A 13961-nucleotide genomic window follows, 5' to 3' on the forward strand; every position below is an offset into this window, starting at 1 on the left:
TTATCTTCATTCTTACTGTATCCTATAAAGCTGAAAATTGTTAACAGAAATCATATAAGATTATGGGAGTATGGTGGTATTAGCTTCCCAGATGTAGAATATTATGCTATTGCTGCAAGTCTTGACTCTATTATACTCTGGATAAAATCAACCTACACTAGTCAATGAAAACACATCCAGGAGCAGATTATACTAAATTCTTATAAGCTTATTAAAGACGATAAATTAGAAACAAGTAATAATCCTTTCATCTGGTTAACAAAATTTAACTTTGAAGGAAATTTATTTCAGTCTTTAGACTATGCATATATGAAATCAATTCTTAAATCAGTTAGATATGTTTTTCAAAACTCCATAAATATAAAAATGGAAATTTTTGTATTTTCCTGTTGCAAATACCTTTAGATTTAAGAAAGCTCAAAACAATGTTAAAATAGATTTACTAAAAAGGAATAAATTAGTATTATAAAGTCTCCACAATATTTATTGAACTAATGTAAGCTGGATAAATCTGCTAACCAGTTAATATTATCCATCGGTAAGAAATTAAAGGAATTTGTGGATAATATATGTGTGAAAAGAAGCAGAACATTATATGACTGTATGAAAGTTATCGAAGTTTGACTGACATACAAAGGAAGCTTGTCCAAGCTATGCAAGTTAATTATAAATAATACTAACAACAACTTTGAAGCAAAATTCTGGAACTTTTTAGATAATGGTGGATTGAGTGACTCAAAAGATGGCAAGAATAAAGCTTTGATACTTAGTCAGTCAAACTTCAAGTTTATACTGGAAAGTTTTTATGTGGAAATATACACAGTTTGTTATACCATATAAAATCTCTAAGTTTAGTAAAATGACTTCTTCAGTTTGTTGGAGATGTAGTAAAGATGTAAAAGCTGACTGGATACACATTTATGGATTGTGAAAAATTAAATGTATATTGGGAAGAAAAGTATGTTATTTAAGGGGTTACAGTCTGACAATTGTTCTTTAACTAGATCAGTAATACTAATGAATATTCCACCTCCTGTATCTGTAAAAGCCAAAGAGTCCTTTGGGCTCTTTTGGCAGTTGCCAGAAAAGTTATTACAAAACACTGGTAATCAAATTCAGTTCCTAGTTTCAAAGAAATTTTAAATTTAAACAAAAATACTGAAAAAGAAGTGATCAAAACAAGATCTATAAATCATAGTAACACTTACAACTGTTGGGATAACCTGAAAATGTTGCTGCTGAACTACCAAGTTTCTTAATGTGTTAATTGTATAATGTATTCATATAACTGTATAACAATATATGAAGTTGAATCTCTTCCTTTCTGTATATATTGTAAATATATTAAATTCATAAAAAAAAAAAAAAAAAAAAAAAAAAAAAAAAAAGTCTCAAACATATCACAAAAATAAGATCAAATGCTCTTACACCATGTCCTTTTATACCCAAAGGAGCTATTAAATAGTCCTACACTTCATACCGGTCCATTTCTTTGTATTCTTTACTTTGAATCCTTACCACATACTTCCATTTTTCTTTTCTTCAGTCTTCTTGCCTGCTACACCACTTTAGCCCTCTTTTACTTTCTCTGCATACATTTTCTTTTCCATCTCACCACTATTCTTCAGGATCGTCTCTGCATCCTCCTTTTGTATTTTCTCCATAATGTCTGCACCACCATTTCTTTAAGTAAATCATCGCACAACCCTCCTGACTGGAAGGTTGTAATTATATATCCATCATTTGCTGACTCATATCTATCAAACAGGTTTCTTTGAAACACTTCTTCAAAATACTGTACACATTCTCCAGTCTCGATATTTGCTTTCTCCTTCATTTCTTTCACCACTCCATCTCCTCCTCCTCCTCTCCATCTGCATCCCTGTTTCTCAGGGCTGACTCTGTGCCTGGTATTGAAACAGAAAGTGCTCCTCTAAAATGGGTCCCAATGATGAGTTCCCTGATGCCCTGGCCAAATCTGTCCTAGTAATATAACTACTACCTTGGGTCTGTCTTCAAAAGAGAGGCCACTAGTGGGACTAATCCAGATAAAGGATAAATAAAATATACACACACACACTATTATGTGCACTCTGTCGTAGAACTCTACAACACACGTAAATAAGTTTGAGTGAATAATGCTAGACACTTTACAAAGTTGAAAACAACATAACAAATATACCACTACTGGTCTCCAGTTTTATTACATCTTCGTTTGCATCTTGTTTCCATATAACATTTTAATATTCCACTACACAAATCCCTATAAGCAAAACATTAACCATTCATTCAAAACATTTAAAAATATTCTTTTGCCACTATATTAGATTTTTATATATTTCATCTTAGTCCATCAGGGCCTGCAGCTAAATCTATAGTCACCTGTTTAAGCAAGTTATACAACTCATATAAAATAATCACTTTTTTAAATTCCTTATTTACTTGTCCTGAGAATTTTTAACCTCCCATATCCTCCTCTATTCTTTTTCCTTTGAACATTACCTCTACACAAGGAAGTACAATACTCATAATCTGCACTTGTTTTCCCTCTCCTTTTTCATTTCTTTCGTTATACTATCTTCCTTCACTATTTCACTTAAATATGCAGTTTCCTCCCGTTTTCTTTGTAAAAAATATCTTTGCTAAAATAACTCTTCGATTTTCCCACAATTTCTTATATTTCTTCGTTGTAATACTTATTCTTCTCTAACTATATTAAAGCATTTTTATGCATCCCTCCATACGTTCTGCTATGCCTTTATCTCACTCTGCCATTGTAAATAACACCTTTCATATTTCTTATTAAAAATAATCCACCATTCAGACCAATTAGTATAAAATAACCACTCTTCACAACTGTAATACTAACTTCTTTCCTTTTTCATTCCATTCTTTTAGAATTCATTTTATACCTTTTCCTATTCTAATGTGTTCTTTATTGTAATTTACTTCTAGCCATATTGCCAAATCTGTAAATCCTGTTACAACAGCCTCTTCTTCCATTTTGCTTATTCCTTATGATAAGAATCTCAGATTTCAGTACCCCTGTTCTGTATGTCCAAAAGTTTCTATCCCAAATAATCAGTTTACCACATTTCATAACTTCAACCATTGTTCTTACCGCCTTTCCTTTTTCTTTTAGCCCTAAAGTCATAACTGAAGTCTTCTGTTATTATGATCATGTTTACCACATAATGCAAAATATGTTGGAATAAACTATCCCTTTCATTACAAGTAGCATAAGCCTACACCACTATAATCATATATACTTTTTCTTGCCATCTTTAATCTACAAAGGCTAGTCTTCCCATTCTCATCAATGCTGAATCCAATATTTTAATTGGCCTTCTGTAGAATGCAGCTGGTCCCGGTCATTGACCATTTCCCAAATTTCATATTACACTTCCACCCCATATCTTCCCTCTTTGAAGATTTTCTTCATTTGTTAATAATCTGACATCTTTATATGTACATCACAGTTGTTGCACCATTCTACAACCCCTATCCTTACTATTTTTAATATTGTTCACATTTACCAAAATGATTCTTAAATCATTACTTTTCTTCTCAATTTATGAGAGGTTACGGTTTCTTTACACTTATTTTTCTACATTCTTTTTCTTTCAATTTTCATCACATATCACCCATTTCCTTTCTTCATCTCTTTTAGACGTATACCTTTAAAAGTTCTTTTCCTTTTACTCTTTATACTTTTCTGGGGTTAGGTAGAGGTTATTTACTGGGTAGCATCTTGTCCATAGATACATTATAATATTGTTAGTTGCTACTAGGCATCCCTCTAAAAGTTGACTCATGAGTACAGATTCTGGAGTTGCTGTCAGGTAGGGAAAGGGAAGTGGTGGGCAGTATCAGATCACTACTATTTTTCCAAACTGGATAATGTAACATATTAGGAAAGTTAAGTGAAAAGCAGCACACTGGAGGTGATGCCGAGTGGGTGCAGTATCATCATCTACATGCACCAGGGTTTTCTTTATCCCCATTTCCAACCATGCTAATGCTGCTACAAATTGGGTTGGGTGGGCAATGGGGCATGGTCTCCAAGGATATTCCTGCCCTGGACCCCAAGGCAAAAGTGATTTCTTGACCACCCTGTATGTGCACCCTGGCATTATACACCCTGACAATCATTCTGAGTTCTGATCTCCACCAAGGCTTAAACAATCCACTCACAGTGGCATGGATCCTTCCCCCAAGGACAGGTATAACCATCCTTTTATTCCAGCTCCATCAGATATAGGAGCTGCTAACTGAACTTGGGTGGCCAGAGCGGCTGTCCACCTAGTCCCCCAAGCTAACTTACATCCCAGAGATATACTGATGCTTCACTTCAGCCACATATTTGAGGGAGGAATTAATGGGACTGCAGAGAAATTTTGGAACACACAATCTTTCTAAAAATGGCTCAGTTACTAGCAGATGGCCAGGGCAACACAATTAACTGCTAATGAATGATTTTTATGGTGTGCGTTTTGTGCTAGTGGTTGGGTGGAGGGGGACAGCTCCTAGCAGTCAGTGCTTATGGATTTTGTAAGGATTTATCTTAGAAGTGATATGCTGGAGCTGTGATTAGGAACTGCAGAATAAATTCCTTGGCAATTTTCTGATGATGCAAAAATGTTACATTTCACCTAGATGCATCCTTTTTTTTCACCTAGATGCATCCTTTAAATTTGAGCACCTAGCCCTACTAAAGGCCTCAAATGAGTCTGAACTGAAACATGCAACTCAGTTTACCAAATAAAAAGAACTCAAGATGGTCTTAACACTGCCCTTGACATAAATCAATCTACAATGTTTGAAAAAAAAAAATGGACCCCCCCCCTAATACTGTCTGACAACCCCCCAGCATAAAAAGCATGTTGAGTTGGAAGAAACTAGCTTGGGTAATTGAGGCCTGAAGGAATCTCATTAAGGATATGTTTACAGCTGATCACTGGTCTGTTACTTTCTACAGCTATTTAGGCAAGGAATGTAACAATACAGAGGAGTAAACATCTGTTGCTGTGTGGAGTATCAATTCCTGTCTTCTTTTAACCTCACTCCTCCTGATTATTCTGTATTTATTGTCCCCACAAATCCCATTTCTTTGCTCCTTCCCTTTTCAAAATATCCCACCTCCAGTTCTTTCATCTCCTGCACAATATATTTCAGTTACAGCTAGTGTAGATTTGATTTCCATTTTCTAGCAATCCCTTTTTTGGCAGGCAACAGCATTAACATTAGTAAGGCCTTACTATATAGGTGCAATTCACAACCTGTTTTCCATCTCAAAATAATTGTTACATTTGTTCCACAAACATTTCTGAAAAAGTAGGGACTTCCAAGATGGCTGCACACAGATCAGCAGCTTAACTTCAGCTCTCGTGTGAAAAAAGGAAAACAAATAAGGGCCAGGAGCTCTGCCACTTTCAGTAAATTCAGTTAACAGCTTTTAAGTACAATGCATGGATGCCAGTAAAGAAGAAATTTAGTGAGCCTGAAAGAAAATCGACTATAAGAAGTGAAAGGAAAACATTAACTGGGAAGAACCCTGCAGCTGTTCAGTAAAAAGCAATTCAAGCTCCAGTTTTGGTTCAAGACATGGCTTTCAGTATTTTACAAGAAAAAATAAGTAAACAAAACACTGAAGGAATATAACAACTCAAATACAAAAAGGCTGGGAAAAAAATGGAAGAAGCTTTAAACAGATATTCAGATGAACTGAAAACTACAAAAGTCAAAGGTCAAAATGAAGAAAAGCTTGTTGACTATGAGACCGCTCAAAGAGGTTTCAAAAAATGCTAGAATTACAGGACACAGCATGCACGGAAAACCTGAGAGTTTCTAATGTACCAGAGAATCTGGAAGGAACAGACTGTATTAATTTTATGAAGGCACAAATAAGCAACTGTACTGGCATTCCACAGCATGATTTGTTAATTGTAAGGTCACACTGTGTATGTGCCCCAAACCTGGCCATGAGAAAGCAGTGAATACCTGTATTTGTAAAGATGCAACCCTACCAGAAAAGAGCTGATCCTGACAAAACTGTGGCAAAAGTATTAGAAATGGGGAAACAGAAGAGTGTTTGTGAAAAATTACTATTCACTGCACACCAGGCAGCAGGGAAGCAAATGTATTCCAGAAGTCAGGGAATGTCAATTGGCAGGTGTGAAACATAAGCTGCTATATCCATCTCTCTTCAGAATATTTTTTCTTGGGTGAATAAAGTCGTTTTTTTAATGCAAAACAAGATAAGGAGGAAATACAAAAGTTTGTTAAACATCCCAGGCTGCATCCAACATGAACTCAGGCATGAACTTGCAGCACCATTAGGCATCCTATTCAACTAAAGCCTGAGTACCGGCTTTGTCACAGCAGAGTGGAGGACAGTCACTGTAATCCCTTTACACAAAAGGTGGCGCACCCACCAATCCAGGAAATTACAGACCCATCAACCTAACTAGCCTGATCTGCAAGGCCATGGAATGGATTATCATGGACCTCATTAACAGGGACATTGGCGATCTCCAAACCCTTGACCCCACACAGTTTGGGTTTGTCAAGGGGGGGGGGGTCATGTCTGTTAAATCTGGTCGACTTCGAGACAGTCACCAAAGCCATGGATGAGGGGAAGACTGTGCACAGTGCCTACCTTGACCTGGCCAATGCCTTCAGCACTATTTCTCTCTCAACAAGGCATCAATCCATATGTTACCAAATGGGTAGCAAACTGGCTCACTGAAGAACCCACCTAATCAAAACAGGGGAAGCCACCTCAAGTGGCGTACCCCAGGGATCGGTCTTGGGGCTTCTGTTATTTGGGATATACTTCTGAGGTACAGGCCAAAACCAGTGGGCTATGGCTGACCAAGTTTGCAGATGACTGCAAGCTGGGTGTGGTCATCAATTCTCCAAGTGATATGGACGTCCTCCAAGAGGGTCTCACCCAAATAAATGACTGCTGCCAGAAACATATCCTCAAGCTGAATGCCATTAAGTACATCATTATCCCCTTTGTTGAGAGTGACATCCCCACATATTACCCCATTAATAACGGCCTAAGCACACCATCAGTCATAAGGGATTTTGGCATCCTGGTTGATAGCAACCTGACATTTGACCACCATGTAGCTTCCGTTATATGGTAAGCTTCCTACATGGCCCACCTCATAAGTAAGGGCATCTCATCCTGGGACATGGTCATACCATCCCTGTATTCTTTCCTTATACGGCCAGTTATTGGAGTACAAAGCCCCCTTCGGCACTGGTACCTCGAAAAGCACATGCAGTGAGCGAGAGAGAGCGAGAGCGACTGTGTGAGTGAGAGAGAGAGGTTCATCACCAGGAGAATAACTGGCTGCAAACATCTACCCTACAAAGACAGGCTCAAAGCCCTGTCCCTCTACTCAGTTTCATACAGACTCCTCTTCAGTAACCTGCACACATGACCTCAACCTGTCTGTGACATCAATAGGACTTGTTGGCATGACAGATTTGCGTCCCAGAGACTCCCCCTTCTTTGGAATAGACTAATTCTCCACGCCAAGGAGAGTACCTCCTTACCCCTTTTTAAGCGCAACAGGGATAACTGGATGGGAAACTGAAAATACACCCCTGGGATTCCACCCATGTCCATGTTGGGCAGGGGCTTTGGTTGCGGACGTGTCTAAACATGGACTAAACTCTTGGCTAGGCTTATAAGGGCCTCCGGGCCAATAGCCTAATAACTTCCTAAGATCCTATAAAAAGTGATCCACTCATTCTTCTGATAATGCCCACAGAGAGACTGTCATTGAAACCTTTTGCAGTGTTCAGAAGGAAAATGCTTCGGAGACAGAGAATGTACCGTGGAACTGAAAAGTCTGGAGTTGGGAGATGTAGATGAACTGGAAGACCACCAGCAATACAGAAATTTGCGAATAAATGTGAGATTACAACACATCAATCAGGTTTGTGAAATATGGCTGTACAACAAAACGTGGAAAAAATGGACTTTTGTCAACTTTGCTAAACTTGTGGAGGACTGAAAGGTTTTTGCCCCACTTCATGTCATTAATGTCTGGAGAGACACTAAGGGGAAGGGAAGAGGAAGGAAAAATGCAACTAAGAAAAGCAACTTCTGTTCTTAACAGTATTTCTATAAAAACTTTTTATGATATAAAACCATGTCTGATAGTAAAGCATTTTCAGATATTGTTTATATGATAAAGACACTAGGAAATACATGTTTTTTATTTTTTAGTAAGAGAGAAAAAAAGTTGGCTATAAGCAGGTTTAACTTAATAGGCAGTAATCTTGGGTTGTTGATGTGGTTGGTGATGGGGGTGCACAAGTACACAGATCATAACATATAGAGGGCTGATACATTTTCTCTTAATATGGACATTCATCCATGCAAAAGTAAGACCCTTGGATTAATATGACAGTTACCTTGGAATGTGAATGGTCTCGTGCGTAAACAAAAAGGAAATAATATTGTTTTAATAAAAGCAATGCTACAGGAGACCAATATGGAAATAAATTAGCATGTGAATTTGATATTGAAGGCTTTTATGACGATTATTCATCAGCATATCAAAGACAAAGGAAAAGAGGAGTACTTGTATTAATTGGTAGAGAAGGTCCAATAGTGACAGGAGAGAGAGAAAAAAGATAATAATGGCAGACTTGTTGTAGGAAGGGGCTATTGGCAAGGGATGAGGACTATGCTAGCATGTATTTACATTCTACACAGCTATAATGAAGTTTAAATATCTGGGAGAAATAATCATCTTTCAGCAGGGAATATTACTTACAGGTGGGGGGGGGGGGGTGGCATTTGATTTGCAACAATGAAGATGTATCTGGGGGCCTAGAAGGAAAATACAACAAAATGTAGAGATTTCTGAACAAAACTATGAAAATATTTGATATGGAAAATGGGACTTCATTAGTAGAAACTCAGAGAATTTAATTACTTTTCCCCCCGAGGTACAATAACTGGGCTAGACAAGACAGAAATTATATTCACAGGAGCATGTGCATTGAATTGAGAAGTTTGACACACATCCTATAACTATTTAAGATCATGTGCCAATAACTACTAAGATAAAAATGCAGGGTAATGAAGTAAAAATGAGACACTGGTGCTTTCACACCTACCTGTTAAAACGGGAACTTAAGGAATGGATAGTGGAAATTACTTGGGCGTTATTAGGGGGGGATAGAAAGTACTCCAGAGATTACAGCTAGTGAGTCAGATAAAATGAAAAGGAAGTTGGCAATGGACCTCTCAACAAGGTACTTTGTGGAAATTTTAGTGGAAATCTACTTTTTTCAACTCTCAAAACATTACATGGCCTAATTAGCTGAAAGTAGACATTTATTTTCCTCTAGACATTTGGGAAACTGATATAGGAAAGCTGAATGAAAACACAACTTTTTAGCCATATATAATCTAATCAAAAGTTAACTTGGTGGCAGTACCTCCCACTATGGAGTTACCTTGGCAGAAAAGGTAAACGTTAAAAGCATTAGCCAAGATGAGTATGTCGAAATAATAAAAATCACAGAACATTGATTGTTATAATTATAAAGGTGGATCAAGAATAAAGTACAGAGATTCCCCACCTTCTCCAACATTCAACAATTTACATTTATTGAATTTTTATACCAATGGCATAATTCTCATGTTAGACTTAACAAAAGGGAATTATCTCCCTCCAATTCTTGTTGGTGATGCAAAAATAACAATGCAGACCATTTCCATATAGTGTGAGAATGTCTGTTAATCTCACCTATGTGTACAACTATCAATGAGGCATATACCTACTCTACACAGACCATTCTGACTTAACTTGTTCTAACTTAAACTTGTTCTAACTTTAGTCTATTGTGTATTCCCCCATGCCATGGAACTTGTTAGTCCCTCTCTCAATGGATATAGACCAGAATAATACCCATATCTTTTCTAAGCTTCTTAACCAAATATTGGAAGACAAAATTCACAAAATTTTCTGTCTAGTTTTATGACCTGGCACCCTTTAAAGGTCAACACTGAGGACCAGTCACAACAATGGGGTATTTGGACACAACAAGAAGACGGTCCTATGAGAAATTTTTACTGTCTCATTTTTTTCTCTTCATGCTTCTTGCTATAAGAAAACAACTTAGATATGACACGATAGGTCATCTAGGCTTGATACCAGTGATTTAACTAAATCTTTTAACATTACAGTTGTAAAAAACAGTTTTGAATGGAAGGCAATACCTTATTTGTTTTATTTAGCAGAATTCTGTGTGTGTAAGATTGAAGGTATGACAATAAATGATTTCATTAAAAATTAAAATGAAAGTGTAGTTTAAAAACAGTAGAATTAAAAGAAAAAGAGATATGGTTTAGAAGTAACAAGAATTTAGAAGGGCTGACACAGGTTAAAGTATTAAATAAGGGGTATCTCACAGAACAAGAAGAGGCACAGCTGCAGTGCTAAAGAGAAGATAAGGGAGTACCTGGATAATATGCATGAGTTCAGAAAGATTGCTGTTAAGCAACGTTTTTTTTGATAACTCCTGAACACAAAAAAAAATTCAGACCATTTTTTGGAACTATGACTTAGGCAATAGAAAGTAGAAGGCATGGTTTCTAAACTTAGGGAGCCTATAACTAGAAAAATAATCAAATATCCTGGAGATATTTCAGACATTTTATGAAAATTGGTATAAAGCAAAGAAGTGGGGAAATAAAGAAAATGTCCAATCCACCGTAAAACTACAAATTTACTGAACTGTAATAAACACACACCAAAAAAAAAGGGGATTAATGCTTTCTTATGAACTTCTTCAAATAATCCTATACATGTCTGCCGGTTTAAATACACTCAAAAGCAAACCCACGGGTCAGTTCACACACACCTCCTTCCTTAAAGCCACACATTCCTTTTATCCAATAGTCACCATACAAAAATATCCAAAATATAAATTAGCATATAAAATACATAATACCAATATAGGAACACACAACTCATATTCTAACAACAGGCCTGAAATCTACAGGGGTAGTCTATTTGGCTCAATGCGAACTATTTCTGTTGCCCTTTTTATCAGCTATTTTGATATTTTTGTACAGTGAATACTGCATAAAAGGAATGTGCTGCTTTAAGGAAGGGTGAATGTATGTATGTATGCATGCATGCGTGCCTCTCTCTTGACCAATGGGGTTGCTTGAGTATACTTAAACAGGGTAAAACTTATAGGATTGTCTGATGAAGTTCATAAGAAGTGAACAAAAGTGCTTATCTTTTTTATTTTCTGTTTACTAAAGTTCAATAAATTATAGTTTTATCGTGGATCTGCCTGAGCCAGCTTTTGCTTGGACTTTGTACATGGTCTCTGTGTTTCGTTAAATAAAGAAAAAGCACAAATGAAAATATTTACGCAATACAAGTATGCCAAGGTCAGAGGTAGTTGAGGCTCAACAACTAACTGTCGAGATAGCAGGAGGAGAAAGAAAAATAATAATATATAACTAATCTGCAGGAAAGTCTCTAGGAATAGATGGTATTCCAGTAGAAGTCTGGAAGCTAGGAGGGAAGAAAATAAAGATCTGGAAGAGTTTAACAATATTTTAAAAAGGAAATGGCAACATCCTAGAAAAAAAAGGTTGTGGTGGCTGTAATAACTAAAGATGATAAAGAAACATTAGATTCAGTTTCATATAGGTCCATTTCAATTTTAAACCATGATTATAAAGTATTGATGTCTATAAACGGCTAAAAGAATGGCAGAGGTGTTTCCAAAATTGATAGATATGGATCAATGTGGTTTTGTGAAGGGGATGCAAACATCTGACAGCAATAAGAGAACAGTGATGATCCAGAGAGAAGTAGAATGTAAGAAAATACCTCTGTTGTTGATTGGTCTTGATGCACTGAAAGCAATCAGCAGAGTAAACTGGGATTTTATGAGCAGGGCAATGGAAGCAATCACATTTCCTGATACAGTAATAAGGTTAAGTAGGAGGATATATGATGGATTGGAGGCAAAAATGTAAGTGGGAGAGTTTTTTTCTGAAAAGTTGTGTCTGAACAGGGAACCAGGCAGGGATGTCCTCTTTCCCCTTTGTTATTTCTGTTATATTTAGAACTATTGGCAAAGAAAATAAGGGACTCAGAAATTAAAGGATAAAATTGGTATGGTATTCAAGAAAAGTTGGCTTCATTTGCCAATGATACTATTTTGTAACTGATAAAACCAGAAAAGGACATCTCAGTGTCGTGGAACATTTTGAGAGACAGTTTTTTTTTTCAGGATATAAATTTAACGATGATAAAACAAAGTCTACAGCTGTAAATTATGTACATATACACTAATTGTTGGAACATAATAAAATAAAGGATTTAGGAGTATGGGTTAAAAGGGAAAGTCTTACAGCAGCTAAGGATATGTCAGAAAAGACCAAACAAAAGGTAATAAACTGAGAAACTGGAAGCTCTTGCCAATGGATATGGACAGCAAGACACAAACAGCAAAAATAATAGCCCTTTTAGTTTTATATACAAGTTAGGCATGTGTTTATCAACCAGCATTGAAGTTGTGGACAGTAATAAAAACAGTTGAAGGATTTTATTTAGGAGAAGAGGGCAAGTGTCAAATGGGTAAGGTGACCTTTCCAACAGAATATGCAAGTTTACGATTACCTGATTTTAAGGGATGCTTTAAAACTACACAGTTAAGACTTATTCATACGTAACACAAGCTGAAAGCTACAGTTCAAAGTGGAAAGGAATGGTGGTGAAGCAGAGGGAAAATTCAAGAAATAAGGAAAAAAAAGAGGAACTTTGGATACAGATCCTTAATGAGAACATGAATACAACATTCTGTAGGACTGTTAAAGGATCAAAAAGTATACTGAGAAGTAAGTCAACATGAGAATGAACAAAAAAAATTTTGCTGATAGTGATGAATGCAATTAGGGGTACAGACAATAGGCTAGATGGGGCTGGAATTTACTGGAGGAAGCTGGCAAATAAACCAAAGCATTGGAAACAAATAATTCCAGAGGGGAAGGTAATTGTATGGGAAGAAGCCAAGAAAACATCTGGAATGCAGGCTAGAGACCACTTCCCTCTCAGGGATTTATATCATAATATAGGCAAATAGAAAGGGATAGGTGAATCCTGAGTGAAAAACTTGCACTGGTAAAATGGGACAAATAGGGCATATAAATTACTGCACAGTAACGACAGGAATCAGAGGAAGTTAGAAGAGACTGAGACAAGAGATTGGATAAGCAATTCCCAAAGAAACAATGGGGGGGGGGGGGCACATGTATGGCTCAACAATATACAACAAAGTCTAGACGATTATGGATGTTTGCTTGAATTGTTTGCATAGGTTATTTTTATACTCCAGGCAGACTCCAAATAAAATTTATCCTCAGGTAGATGGCAAATGTTAGAGATGTGATGGGGAAGAAAGAGATAACTGGGAACATATGCTTTGGAAGTGTAATGAATTGTCAGACTAAAAATTCCTCAGAGGGTACTCTGTCAGAAATACTGGGTGAGCAAATGGTACAACTGCAGAATGATTTTTAAGCTGGGATACAGGAGATGAGTTGCCTTAAGTTTAATTCTGATGGCTGTCAAAATAAAAAAAAAACTCACAAAACAAAATCACTAGAAAAACAGAAATCAAAATCTAAACGAACTATAACTGAAGTAGTGAACACTGTTACAGAGATAAAATAATTGAAAGTGGGATCTTTAGGAAAAGTGTGTGTGTGTGGGGGGAATTAAAGAAAAATAGAAATTGCGAGAATAACACATACAGAAAATGTTTATAAGGAGGAATGAGAATTAAGGGAAGGCAGAAACTGATGAACTTGTGTAATGCTGAACTGATTATATAGAAGGATACATGTGATGTATAATGTTTGTAGCTGTAAACATGTTAATATGGTATGTTTTCTTTTA

At 36.5% G+C, this 13961-nt stretch overlaps 1 protein-coding gene across 1 annotated transcript in view; it reads right to left on the bottom strand.

Annotated features, from left to right (window-relative positions):
* The window catches only part of MPHOSPH10 (M-phase phosphoprotein 10), a 320554-nt gene that overhangs the window by 252793 nt on the left and 53800 nt on the right, over positions 1-13961 (bottom strand). The window lies entirely within an intron of this gene.

Source organism: Protopterus annectens, chromosome 7.part1 (assembly GCF_019279795.1).
Source record: "Protopterus annectens isolate FY-2018-M chromosome 7.part1, PAN1.0, whole genome shotgun sequence".
Taxonomy (NCBI): Eukaryota; Metazoa; Chordata; order Ceratodontiformes; family Protopteridae; genus Protopterus; species Protopterus annectens.